This window comes from Entelurus aequoreus, linkage group LG08, assembly GCF_033978785.1.
Source record: "Entelurus aequoreus isolate RoL-2023_Sb linkage group LG08, RoL_Eaeq_v1.1, whole genome shotgun sequence".
NCBI classification, from domain to species: domain Eukaryota; kingdom Metazoa; phylum Chordata; class Actinopteri; order Syngnathiformes; family Syngnathidae; genus Entelurus; species Entelurus aequoreus.
The window spans coordinates 3,908,532-3,922,397 of NC_084738.1; positions in this window are offsets into that span (position 1 = coordinate 3,908,532).

Genomic DNA, 13,866 nt, shown 5'->3' on the forward strand with positions numbered 1-13,866 from the left:
GTTCTTTTAGTGTTAGCACATTATAGGGAATTCTTGAATCATCTTTGTTATACAGTCGCGATCAAAAGACTACCACCACCATGCTTAACGGTAGACATGGTGTTCCTGGGATTCAAGGCCTTTTCTCTTCCAAACATATTGCTGGGTGTTGTGGCCAAACAGCTCCATTTTTGTTTCATCTGACATCACATGGACAAAGATAAGACCTTCTGGAGGAAAGTTCTTTGTAGGGATGGGCGATACCACACTTTTAGGATTCGATACGATACCGATACTTTTTCTTGCATTTTCATCGATACCGATACCATTAATTTCTTATTGGCAATTTTTGTCAGTCAAAAATATTATTACTATTGTTATTATTTAAGACAAATCACAAGACAAATACAGACCATTTATACCACTTGTATTATGGTTAGAGATGTCCGATAATATAAGTATCGGCCGATATATGCATTAAAATGTAATATCGGAAATTATCGGTATCGTTTTTTTATTATCGGTATCGTTTTTTTGTTTTTTTTAAAATTAAATCCACATAAAAAACACAAGATACACTTACAATTAGTGCACCAACCCAAAAAACCTCCCTCCCCCATTTACACTCATTCACACAAAAGGGTTGTTTCTTTCTGTTATTAATATTCTGCTTCCTACATTATATATCAATATATATCAATACAGTCTGCAAGGGATACAGTCCGTAAGCACACATGATTGTGCGTGCTGCTGCTCCACTAATAGTACTAACCTTTAACAGTTCATTTGACTCATTTTCATTCATTACTAGTTTCTATGTAACTGATTTTATATTGTTGTACTTTCTTTTTTATTCAAGAATTTTTTTTTAATTTATTTATCTTATTTTACTAATTTTTTAAAAAAGTACCTTATCTTCACCATACCTGGTTGTCCAAATTAGGCATAATAATGTGTTAATTCCACGACTGCATATATCGGTTGATATCGGTATCGGTTGATATCGGTATCGGTTGATATCGGTATCGGTAATTAAAGAGTTGGACAATATCGGAATATCGGATATCGGCAAAAAGCCATTATCGGACATCCCTAATTATGGTCAATATATAATAAAAGTAAAATTAAAATAAATAACATAAATATGAAAATAAATGAAATATAAACAAAAATATACACATTTTCACTTTTCTTATTTGTCAAAAAAAAAAGTCTTGATAGAAAAAGCTTAAAAAAACAATTATTCATAGCAATGTTATGTTTCAAACCTCTTTGTGGAAGTAAACTTATAACACTTCTCTGAAGCAAAGTCAATAATTTCCGTATCACAATAAACTAGGATTTCCTTGTCCTATAAACCTGCATACGAAAGACAAGTTCCCTGAGAAAATGAACTTGGAAAAATGATCTACAAAAATGTCATCACACCTTTAGTGTACTCGAGATATGTCGTCACACGTCACACTTTACTGAAGTCTCAGATTGCTGTTCAGGAAAAGTAACAAAAACATCAACAACATCTGAAAGTGATGCTCGCACCCCCCGCACGCCGTTTTTTGGTTTATATCGATACTTTTTTCAGAAAAGTGATGCCAAATGAGTAGCGTGTGAGTATCGATATATCGATACCACAGGATCGATACACACATCCCTAGTTCTTTGGTCAAATGAAACAAAACTAGAGCTGTTTGGCCACAATACCCAGCAATGTGTTTGGAGGAAAATGAGGCCTTTAATCCCAGGACCACCACACCTACCGTCAAACATGGTGGTGGTAGTATTATGCTCTGGGCCTGTTTTGCTGCCAATGGAACTGGTGCTTTAAATGGGACAATGAAAAAGGAGGATTACCTCCAAATTCTTCAGGACAAGCTAAAATCATCAGCCGGAAGGTTGGGTCTTGGGCGCAGTTGGGTGTTCCAACAGGACAATGACCCCAAACACACGTCAAAAGTGGTAAAGGAATGGCTAAATCAGGCTAGAATGAAGGTTTTAAAATGGCCTTCCCAAAGCCCTGACTTAAAGGCCTACTGAAAGCCACTACTAGCGACCACGCAGTCTGATAGTTTATATATCAATGATGAAATCTTAACATTGCAACACATGCCAATACGGCCGGGTTAACTTATAAAGTGACATTTTACATTTCCCGCTAAACTTCCGGTTGAAAAAGCCTTTGGAGGATGACGTATGCGCGTGACGTAGCCCGGGGAACAGAGGTATGGCTTCTCCATTGAATACAATACAACAAAGCTCTGTTTTCATTTCATAATTCCACAGTATTCTGGACATCTGTGTTGGTGAATCTTTTGCAATTTGTCTAATGAACAAAGAAGAACGTTGTAGGTGGGATCGATCGGTGTATTAGCGACTGGCTGTAGCAACACAACAAGGAGGACTTACTTGGATAGCAGACACCTAGCCGATGCTAGCCGCCCACCGCACGGATGATCGGGTGAAGTCCTTCGTCGCGCCGTCGATCGCTGGAACGCAGGTGAGCACGGCTGTTGATGAGCAGAGCAGATGAGAGCTGGCTTGCGTAGGTGGAGCGCTAATGTTTTTAATCATAGCTCTGTGAGGTCTGGTTGCTAAGTTGCTAAGTTAGTCTTAGCGTCGTTAGCAACAGCATTGTTAAGCTTTGCCAGGCTGAGATCTATTAACCGTGTAGTTACATGTACATGGTTTAATAGTATTGTTGATCTTCTGTCTATCCTTCCAGTCAGGGGTTTATTTCTTTTGTTTCTATCTGCATTTGAGAACGATGCTATCACGTTAGCTCATGCTAAAAAGCTTCGTCGATGTATTGTCGTGGAGATAAAAGGCACTGAATGTCCATTTCGCGTTCTCGACTCTCATTTTCAAGAGGATATAGTATCCCAGGTGGTTTAAAATACAAATCCGTGATCCACAATAGAAAAAGGAGAGAGTGTGGAATCCAATGAGCCAGCTTGTACCTAAGTTACGGTCGGAGCGGAAAAAAATATGTATTTCACTGCATTCTAGTCCGTCACTCTAACGTTCCTCATCCACGAATCTTTCATCCTCGCTCAAATTAATTGGGTAATCGTCGCTTTCTCGGTCCGAATAGCTCTAGCTGCGTTGAAAACAATAGGAAAATATGAGGGAGTGAACAACTGACAACGTCACGCTACTTCCGGTAGGGGCAAGGTTTTTTTTTATCAGAGACCAAAAGTTGCGAACTTTATCGACGTTGTTCTCTACTAAATCCTTTCAGCAACAATATGGCAATATCGCAAAATGATCAAGTATGATACGTAAAATGGATCTGCTATCCCCGTTTAAATAAAAAAAATTCATTTCAGTAGGCCTTTAAACGTGTGGACAATGCTGAAGAAACAAGTCCATGTTAGAAAACCAACAAATTTAGCTGAACTGCACCAATTTTGTCAAGAGGAGTGGTCAAAAATTCAAGCAGAAGCTTGTGGATGGCTACCAAAAGCGCCTTATTGCGGTGAAACTTGCCAAGGGACATGTAAGCAAATATTAACATTGCTGTATGTATACTTTTGACCCAGCAAATTTGCTCACATGTTCAGTAGACCCATAATAAATTCATAAAAGAACCAAACTTCATGAATGTTTTTTGTGACCGACAAGTATGTGCTCCAATCACTACATCACAAAAAAAGTTGTAGAAAGTATTGGAAACTCAAGACAGCCATGACATGATGTTCTTTACAATTGTATGTAAACTTTTGATCGCGACTGTATATGCAGTTTATTTCAATCAAAGTTTATTTATATAGCCCTAAATCACAAGCCTCAAGAAAGCGCTGATCCCTGCGCTCTCCATGCACTTTTTACCTGAAGAGGCATTCAGGCGCACTCCGTGACTTTGACTATTAAAGGCCTACTGAAAGCCACTACTAGCGACCACGCAGTCTGATAGTTTATATATCAATGATGAAATCTTAACATTGCAACACATGCCAATACGGCCGGGTTAACTTACAAAGTCACATTTTAAATTTCCCGGGAATATATATATAATATTTATATATATATATAATATATAATATATATATATATAATATCCGGCTGAAACGTCTTGGTATGATGACGTATGCGTGTGACGTAGTCAGGTAACCGTAGAATCCTATACAAAAAGCTCTGTTTTCATTTCATAATACCACAGTATTCTGGACATCTTTTGCAATTTGTTTAATGAACAATGAAGGCTGCAAAGAAGACAGTGGTAGGTGGGATCGGTGTATTAGCGGCGCACTACAGCAACACAACCGGACGACTTTGTTGGAGAGCAGACGCGCTAGCCGGTGACCTCACCTTGACTTCCTACGTCTCCGGGCCGCCGACCGCATCTGTGATCGGGTGAAGTCCTTCGTCGCACCGTCGATCGCTGGAACGCAGGTGAGCACGGGTGTTGATGAGCAGATGAAGGCTGGCTGGCGTAGGTGGAGAGCTAATGTTTTTAGCATAGCTCTGTGCGGTCCCGTTGCTAAGTTAGCTTCAATGGCGTCGTTAGCACAGCATTGTTAACCTTCGCCAGCCTGGAAAGCATTAACCGTGTAGTTACATGTCCACGGTTTAATAGAATTGTTGATTTTCTATCTATCCCTCCAGTCAGGGGTTTATTTTTTTGTTTCTATATGCAGTTAAAGCACGATGCTATCACGTTAGCTCGTAGCTAAAGCATTTCGCCGATGTATTGTCGTGGAGATAAAAGGCACTGAATGTCCATTTTGCGTTCTCGACTCTCATTTTCAAGAGGATATAGTATCCCAGGTGGTTTAAAATACAAATCTGTGATCCACAATAGAAAAAGGAGAGAGTGTGGAATCCAATGAGCCAGCTTGTACCTAAGTTACGGTCAGAGCGAAAAAAGATACGTCCATCACTGCCTCTCAAGTCCTTCACTGTAACGTTCCTCATCTACGAATCTTTCATCCTCGCTCAAATTAATGGGGTAATCGTCACTTTCTCGGTCCGAATCTCTCTCGCTCCATTGTAAACAACGGGGAATTGTGAGGAATACTAGCTCCTGTGACGTCACGCTACTTCCGCTACAGGCAAGGCTTTTTTTTTATCAGCGAGCAAAAGTTGCGAACTTTATCGTCGATTTTCTCTACTAAATCCTTTCAGCAAAAATATGGCAATATCGCGAAATGATCAAGTATGACACATAGAATGGATTTGCTATTCCCGTTTAAATAAAAAAAAATCATTTCAGTAGGCCTTTAAGAAAGTCAATGACTTCACCATAAAAGTAGGTGACATTGTCATCACCAGGAAAGATGAGGTCACCTACCTAGGTTCCATTCTAGAGGCTAACCTTTCCTGTGATAAAATGGCAACCAAGGTAATCAAAAAGGTTAACCAACGAGCGAGATTTCTCTACAGAATCTCCTCTCTGGTCAACAAAAGCACCTTGAGGATTCTGGCGGGAACTCTCGTTCAACCCTTTTTCGATCACGCATGCCCCTCCTGGTACCCTAGCACCTCCAAAACCTTCAAATCTAAACTCCAAACATCTCAGAACAAGCTAGTCAGGTTACTTCTAGACCTCCACCCCAGATCCCACCTCACTCCTACCCACTTCTCTAAAGTGGGCTGGCTCAAGGTGGAGGACAGAGTTAAACAACTTGCACTGAGCCTAGTCTATAAAATCCGCTACACCTCCCTGATACCGAAGTACATGTCAAACTACTTCCTTAACGTAAATGACCGCCATAACCACAACACCAGGGGGTGCTCCACTAACCACGTTAAACCCAGATTCCGATCTAACAAAGGTCTTAACTCATTCTCTTTCTATGCCACGTCAATGTGGAATGCGGTCCCAACAGGTATAAAAGAAAGGGCATCTCTATCCTCCTTCAAAACCGCAATAAAAGTTCACCTCCAGGCAGCTACAACTAAACTAACACCCTCCCCGGATTGCTAATCATCAAATGTAAACAATCAAATGCAGATACTTTTTCTTATGCCTTCTGATCTCTCTCTCTCTCTCTCTCTCTCTCTCTCTCTATGTCCACTACTTGCTGTCCATATCTTACCCCTCCCCCCACCCACACCCCTGATTGTAAATAATGTAAATAATTCAATGTGATTATCTTGTGTGATGACTGTATTATGATGATAGTATACATCAGGGGTCACCAACGCGGTGCCCGCGGGCACCAGGTAGCCCGTAAGGACCAGATGAGTAGCCCGATGGCCTGTTCTAAAAATAGCTCAAATAGCAGCACTTACCAGTGAGCTGCCTCTATTTTTTAAATTTTATTTATTTACTAGCAAGCTGGTCTAGCTCTGCCCGACATTTTTAATTCTAAAAGAGACAAAACTCAAATAGAATTTGAAAATCCAAGAAAATATTTTAAAGACTTGGTCTTCACTTGTTTAAATAAATTCATACATTTTTTTACTTTGCTTCCCATAACTTTCAGAAAGACAATTTTAGAGAAAAAATACAACCTTAAAAATGATTTTAGGATTTTTAAACACATATACCTTTTTATCTTTTAAATTCCTTCCTCTTCTTTCCTGACAATGTAAATCAATGTTCAAGTACATTTGTTTTTTTATTGTAAAGAATAATAAATTAATTTTAATTTAATTCTTCATTTTAGCTTCTGTTTTTTCGACGAAGAATATTTGTGAAATATTTCTTCAAACTTATTATGATTAAAATTCAAAAAAATTATTCTGGCAAATCTAGAAAATCTGTAGAATCAAATTTAAATCTTATTTCAAAGTATTTTGAATTTCTTTTAAAAAAATGTTTCTGGAAAATCAAGAAGAAAAAATGATTTGTCTAGCTTGGTCCAATTTGTTATATATTCTAACAAAGTGTAGATTGGATTTTAACCTATTTAAAACATGTCATCAAAATTCTAAAATTAATCTTAATCAGGAAAAATTACTAATGATGTTCCATAAATTATTTTAATTTTTTCAAAAAGATTCGAATTAGCTAGTTTTTCTCTTCTTTTTTTCGGTTGAATTTTGAATTTTAAAGAGTCGAAATTCAATCAATCAATGTTTATTTATGTAGCCCTAAATCACAAAAGTCTCATAAACTATGTTTCAAAATTTAATTGTCATTTTTTTCCCGTGTTTTCTCCTCTTTTAAACCGTTCAATTAAGTGTAAATATCATTCATTATTAATAATAACACAGAGTTAAAGGTAAATTGAGCAAATTGGCTATTTCTGGCAATTTATTGAAGTGTGTATCAAACTGGTAGCCCTTCGCATTAATCACTACCCAAGAAGTAGCTCTTGCTTTCAAAAAGGTTGGTGACCCCTGCTATATATGATAGTATATATCTGTATCATGAATCAATTTAAGTGGACCCCGACTTAAACAAGTTGAAAAACTTATTCGGGTGTTACCATTTGGTGGTCAATTGTACGGAATATGTACTTCACTGTGCAACCTACTAATAAAAGTCTCAATCAATCAATCAATCAAAGCTTGCATCACAAAAAGGTCTGATGTCGTGACCTCTTTAGTAGCAAAGTACGAAAGGTGGCGTCCGCGTGGCTCAACAGCAAGAAGAGTCTTAGGCCCCGTTTACACTTATAGGTTATCCAGGGTAAATTATCTGTGTCCACACACAACAATGCCATCGTTTAAGACCCTCTCCCCCCTCTGTCCGCCGGCGCAACACGACCTAGTCCGGGTTTTCCTTTGTGGTATTTTAGGCTTCACACATTTTCAATGGGAGACAGGTCTGGACTACAGGCAGGCCAGTCTAGTACCCACACTCTTCTACTATGAAGCCACGTTGATGTAACACGTGGCTTGGCATTGTCTTGCTGAAATAAGCAGGGGCGTCCATGATAACGTTGCTTGGATGGCAACATATGTTGCTCCAAAACCTGTATGTACCTTTCAGCATTAATGGTGCCTTCACAGATATGTAAGGCACTTGGGCACTAATACACTTGGGCACTTGGGCACTAATACACCCCCATACCATCCGCACTTGGGCACTAATACACTTGGGCACTAATACACTTGGGCACTTGGGCACTAATACACCCCCATACCATCCGCACTTGGGCACTAATACACTTGGGCACTAATACACCCCCATACCATCCGCACTTGGGCACTAATACACTTGGGCACTAATACACTTGGGCACTTGGGCACTAATACACCCCCATACCATCCGCACTTGGGCACTAATACACTTGGGCACTAATACACTTGGGCACTAATACTAATACTAATACTTGGGCACTAATACACCCCCATACCATCACAAATGCTGGCTTTTCAACTTTGCGCCTATAATACACTTTGCGCCACTAATACACTTGGGCACTAATACACTTGGGCACTTGGGCACTAATACTAATACTAATACTTGGGCACTAATACACCCACATACCATCCGCACTTGGGCACTAATACACTTGGGCACTAATACACTTGGGCACTTGGGCACTAATACACCCCCATACCATCCGCACTTGGGCACTAATACACTTGGGCACTTGGGCACTAATACACCCCCATACCATCCGCACTTGGGCACTAATACACTTGGGCACTTGGGCACTAATACACCCCCATACCATCCGCACTTGGGCACTAATACACTTGGGCACTTGGGCACTAATACACCCCCATACCATCCGCACTTGGGCACTAATACACTTGGGCACTTGGGCACTAATACACCCCCATACCATCCGCACTTGGGCACTAATACACTTGGGCACTAATACACTTGGGCACTAATACTAATACTAATACTTGGGCACTAATACACCCCCATACCATCACAAATGCTGGCTTTTCAACTTTGCGCCTATAATACACTTTGCGCCACTAATACACTTGGGCACTAATACACTTGGGCACTTGGGCACTAATACTAATACTAATACTTGGGCACTAATACACCCACATACCATCCGCACTTGGGCACTAATACACTTGGGCACTAATACACTTGGGCACTAATACACTTGGGCACTAATACACTTGGGCACTTGGGCACTAATACTAATACTAATACTTGGGCACTAATACACCCACATACCATCCGCACTTGGGCACTAATACACTTGGGCACTAATACTAATACTAATACTTGGGCACTTGGGCACTAATACTAATACTAATACTAATACTTGGGCACTAATACACCCACATACCATCCGCACTTGGGCACTAATACACTTGGGCACTTGGGCACTAATACACCCCCATACCATCCGCACTTGGGCACTAATACACTTGGGCACTAATACACTTGGGCACTAATACTAATACTAATACTTGGGCACTAATACACCCCCATACCATCACAAATGCTGGCTTTTCAACTTTGCGCCTATAATACACTTTGCGCCACTAATACACTTGGGCACTAATACACTTGGGCACTTGGGCACTAATACTAATACTAATACTTGGGCACTAATACACCCACATACCATCCGCACTTGGGCACTAATACACTTGGGCACTAATACACTTGGGCACTAATACTAATACTAATACTTGGGCACTTGGGCACTAATACTAATACTAATACTAATACTTGGGCACTAATACACCCACATACCATCCGCACTTGGGCACTAATACACTTGGGCACTAATACACTTGGGCACTTGGGCACTAATACTAATACTAATACTTGGGCACTTGGGCACTAATACACCCCCATACCATCACAAATGCTGGCTTTTCAACTTTGCGCCTATAATACACTTTGTGCCACTAATACACTTGGGCACTAATACACTTGGGCACTTGGGCACTAATACTAATACTAATACTTGGGCACTAATACACCCACATACCATCACACATGCTGGCTTTTCAACTTTGCGCCTATAAAAATCCGGATGGTTCTTTTCCTCTTTGGTCCGGAGGACACGACGTCCACAGTTATCAAAAACATTTTGAAATGTGGACTCTTCAGACCACAGAACACTTTTCCACTTTGTATCAGTCCATCTTAGATGAGCTCAGGCCCAGCGAAGCCGACGGCATTTCTGGGTGTTGTTGATAAATGGTTTTCGCCTTGCATAGGAGAGTTTTAACTTGCACTTACAGATGTAGCGACCAACTGTAGTTACTGACAGTGGTTTTCTGAAGTGTTCCTGGTGGTGATATCCTTTACACACTGATGTCGCTTGTTGATGCAGTACAGCCTGAGGGATGGAAGGTCACGGGCTTAGCTGCTTACGTGCAGTGATTTCTCCAGATTCCCTGAACCCTTTGAGGATATTACGGAGCGTAGATGGTGAAATCCCTCAATTCCTTGCAATAGCTGGTTGAGAAAGGTTTTTCTTAAACTGTTCAACAATTTGCTCAGGCATTTGTTGACAAAGTGGTGACCCTCGCCCCATCCTTGTTTGTGAATGACTGAGCATTTCATGGAATCTACTTTTATACCCAATCATGGCACCCACCTGTTCCCAATTAGCCTGTTCACCTGTGGGATGTTCCAAATAAGTGTTTGATGAGCATTCCTCAACTTTATCAGTATTTATTGCCACCTTTCCCAACTTCTTTGTCACGTGTTGCTGCCATCAAATTTTAAAGTTAATGATTATTTGCACACAAAAAAAAAATGTTTATGAGTTTGAACTTCAAATATGTTGTCTTTGTAGCATATTCAACTGAATATGGCTTGAAAATGATTCGCAAATCATTGTATTCCGTTTATATTTACATCTAACACAATTTCCCAACTCATATGGAAACGGGGTTTGTGTATATATTACAATATATATAATAATCAACAATAATACTATAAATAAACTAGAGAATGGAGTGTGACTCATGCAAAAGTGTGTGTGGTAATAGCGTGTGCTTTGTATTACCTCCGAATTCGGAGGTCTCGAGGTTGGCAAGTATGTTCGCTACTTTGTTGGCCGTGTAGTGCATAACTTATATAACAGTAAACAATAAAACACACAAAAAAGTGCAACTCCCCTTTTTTAACCGGACCAAACACGACAATTGTGGACGCACGTTTGGACTGAATTTGACGAAAGCAAATAGTTGAGTGAGCAAAATAGTGTTTGTGTGCTTTTCTGTCAGTCAGTCTGCATCCAACGGTGCGGTTAACACGGCGCTTGGAAAAACAGCACGTTAATGAGCGGCAGAAATAAACGTTACCAGCCGCGGCCATCACCTTCCTGCTCCTCTCTCACCACCCGGATGAGAATGAGCTCATGATACGTGGAGTTAATGTATGATAAATGATGTTATACAAGCACGGCCAGACACTTTTATTGTTTTCTTGGGCGGCCCTCCCGTTTTTTGCTTTGGTTTGTGGTCGAGTGTCCTTGTTATCTGGCCCCCGCACACTCCTTCTCGCTGCGAGGCTGAGGAGCAGAAAGATGGCGGTAATTCATTTTGTGCCACGCCACAGGCATGGCTCCCTTCTGCCCATTACCTCCCAGACCAGACTGTGTGTCCCAGCGGGACGCCGCTTGCTACCCTTCCTTCCGCTCGGGCCCAGGCTCTTCGCTTCGGTGCGACGACCCACTTCGGATGGTCTGCCGGGCGCCACCCGCGGGCGCACTGCTCCGGGACAACTTCACACAACATGGCGACGCTGGCAGTATGTGCGCTATATATACTGTATATATGTATATACATATATATATATATATGGTGTTGGTCATGTATGATGTCTTTTTGTTATTTTTATTTTGTGATGTTTAATGTCTATTGTTTAAATGTACGGCAGTGAAAATGGATTTCCCCAACGGGGACCAATAAATGTAAATCTATACAGTCGTGGTCAAAAGTTTACATACACTACCGTTCAAAAGTTTGGGGTCACCCAAACAATTTTGTGTTTGAGCCTTCATTTCTAAGAACAAGAATAGACTGTCTAGTTTCAGATGAAAGTTCTCTTTTCCTGGCCATTTTGAGCGTTTAATTGACCCCACAAATGTGATGCTCCAGAAACTCAATCTGCTCAAAAGAAAGGTCAGTTTTGTAGCTTCTGTAACGAGCTAAAGTGTTTTCAGATGTGTGAACATGATTGCACAAGGGTTTTCTAATCATCAATTAGCCTTCTGAGCCAATGAGCAAACACATTGTACCATTAGAACACTGGAGTGATAGTTGCTGGAAATGGGCCTCTATACACCTATGTAGATATTGCACCAAAAAGCAGACATTTGCAGCTAGAATAGTCATTTACCACATTAGCAATGTATAGAGTGTATTTCTTTCAAGTTAAGACTAGTTTAAAGTTATCTTCATTGAAAAGTACAGTGCTTTTCCTTCAAAAATAAGGACATTTCAATGTGACCCCAAACTTTTGAACGGTAGTGTACTTGTTTCTTCAGCATTGTCCACACGAGCCGGGAGGAGCGAAGGCGGCGGTGGCCGAACCGGCCGGAGATCCGGAACCGGCGGCTGAGCCGGGAGGGACGTCAGCGGCGGTGGCCTGGCCGGTTGGAGAGCCAGAACCGGCGGTCGAGGCGGAGGGACCGCACCAAACCTGGCTTTTAAGTCCTCCACGAATTGTGCGGTCCAGAACGTCGGCTGTGCATCACCGACAGGGGTTCTTGCGAGGTCACAACAGTCTGGCACGAAGATCCTGTTAGGAACTCGCATGGCTGCAGTTTTTGAGACCCCAAGATGCAGGATCCAGGAGAGCGACAAGGAGGTAAGTCAGGACTTTGGGAAGGCCATTCTACAACCTTCATTCTAGCCTGATTTAGCCATTCCTTTACCACTTTTGACGTGTGTTTGGGGTCATCGTCCTGTTGGAACACCCAACTGCGCCCAAGACCCAACCTCCGGGCTGATGATTTTAGGTTGTCCTGAAGAATTTGGAGGTAATCCTCCTTTTTCATTGTCCTATTTACTCTCTGTAAAGCACCAGTTCCATTGGCAGCAACACAGGCCCAGAGCATAATACTACCACCACCATGCTTGACGGTTGGTGTGGTGTTCCTGGGATTAAAGGCCTCATCTTTTCTCCCTTAAACATATTGCTGGGTATTGTGGCCAAACAGCTCCATTTTTGTTTCATCTGACCACAGAACTTTCCTCCAGAAGGTCTTATCTTTGTCCATGTGATGTCAGATGAAACAAAAACCACACACACCATAATAATACTCGTATGTTGAAGCCCAGTACAATCCATCAAGCGTGGTCCGGATCATGTTTTCGTTATGTTCTGTTAGTTCAACTCCATAGTTCCTGTTTTTTGTGCACTCTTGTTTGTTTTGGTTGCCATGGTTGCGTATGATTTTCACCTGCCGTTTTTGTACCTTTTTGAGTTTTGATAATTAAATTAAGGTTTTTACCTTTCTTGCCTTGTCCGGAAGAGTCCGTTTGCATCCTGGGAGAACAAACCTCGCAGTAAGCTGCAAAAACCCCGCCGTGAACACGTAGCTTACCAAAGTCGTATTAAAACATTTTGATAAGATTATTGCGCGCCGTGTGTAATGTTCTATATTTTCAATGGAACATATAACATTTTGGTGTTGTTTACTTGACTCATATTGCAGTGCACACGTATCTCTTATGTGTGACTGCCATCATATTAAAGTCTACGCGTATCTCTTATGTGTGACTGCCATCATATTAAAGTCTACGCGTATCTCTTATGTGTGACTGCCATCTACTGGTCACACTCATCATTACACAGTGTACCAAATAAGAATTTGCTTCGAGGTCGGTAAGCACAACCAGAATTATTCCGTACATTAGGCGCACCCGGTTATAAGGCGCACTGTCGAGTTTTGAGAAAATGAAAAGATTTTAAGTGCGCCTTATAGTCCGAAAAATACAGTATATATACTGTATGTACATATATATATATATATATATATATATATATATATATATATATATATATATATATATATATATACCAAATAAGAATTTGCTTCGAGGTCGGTA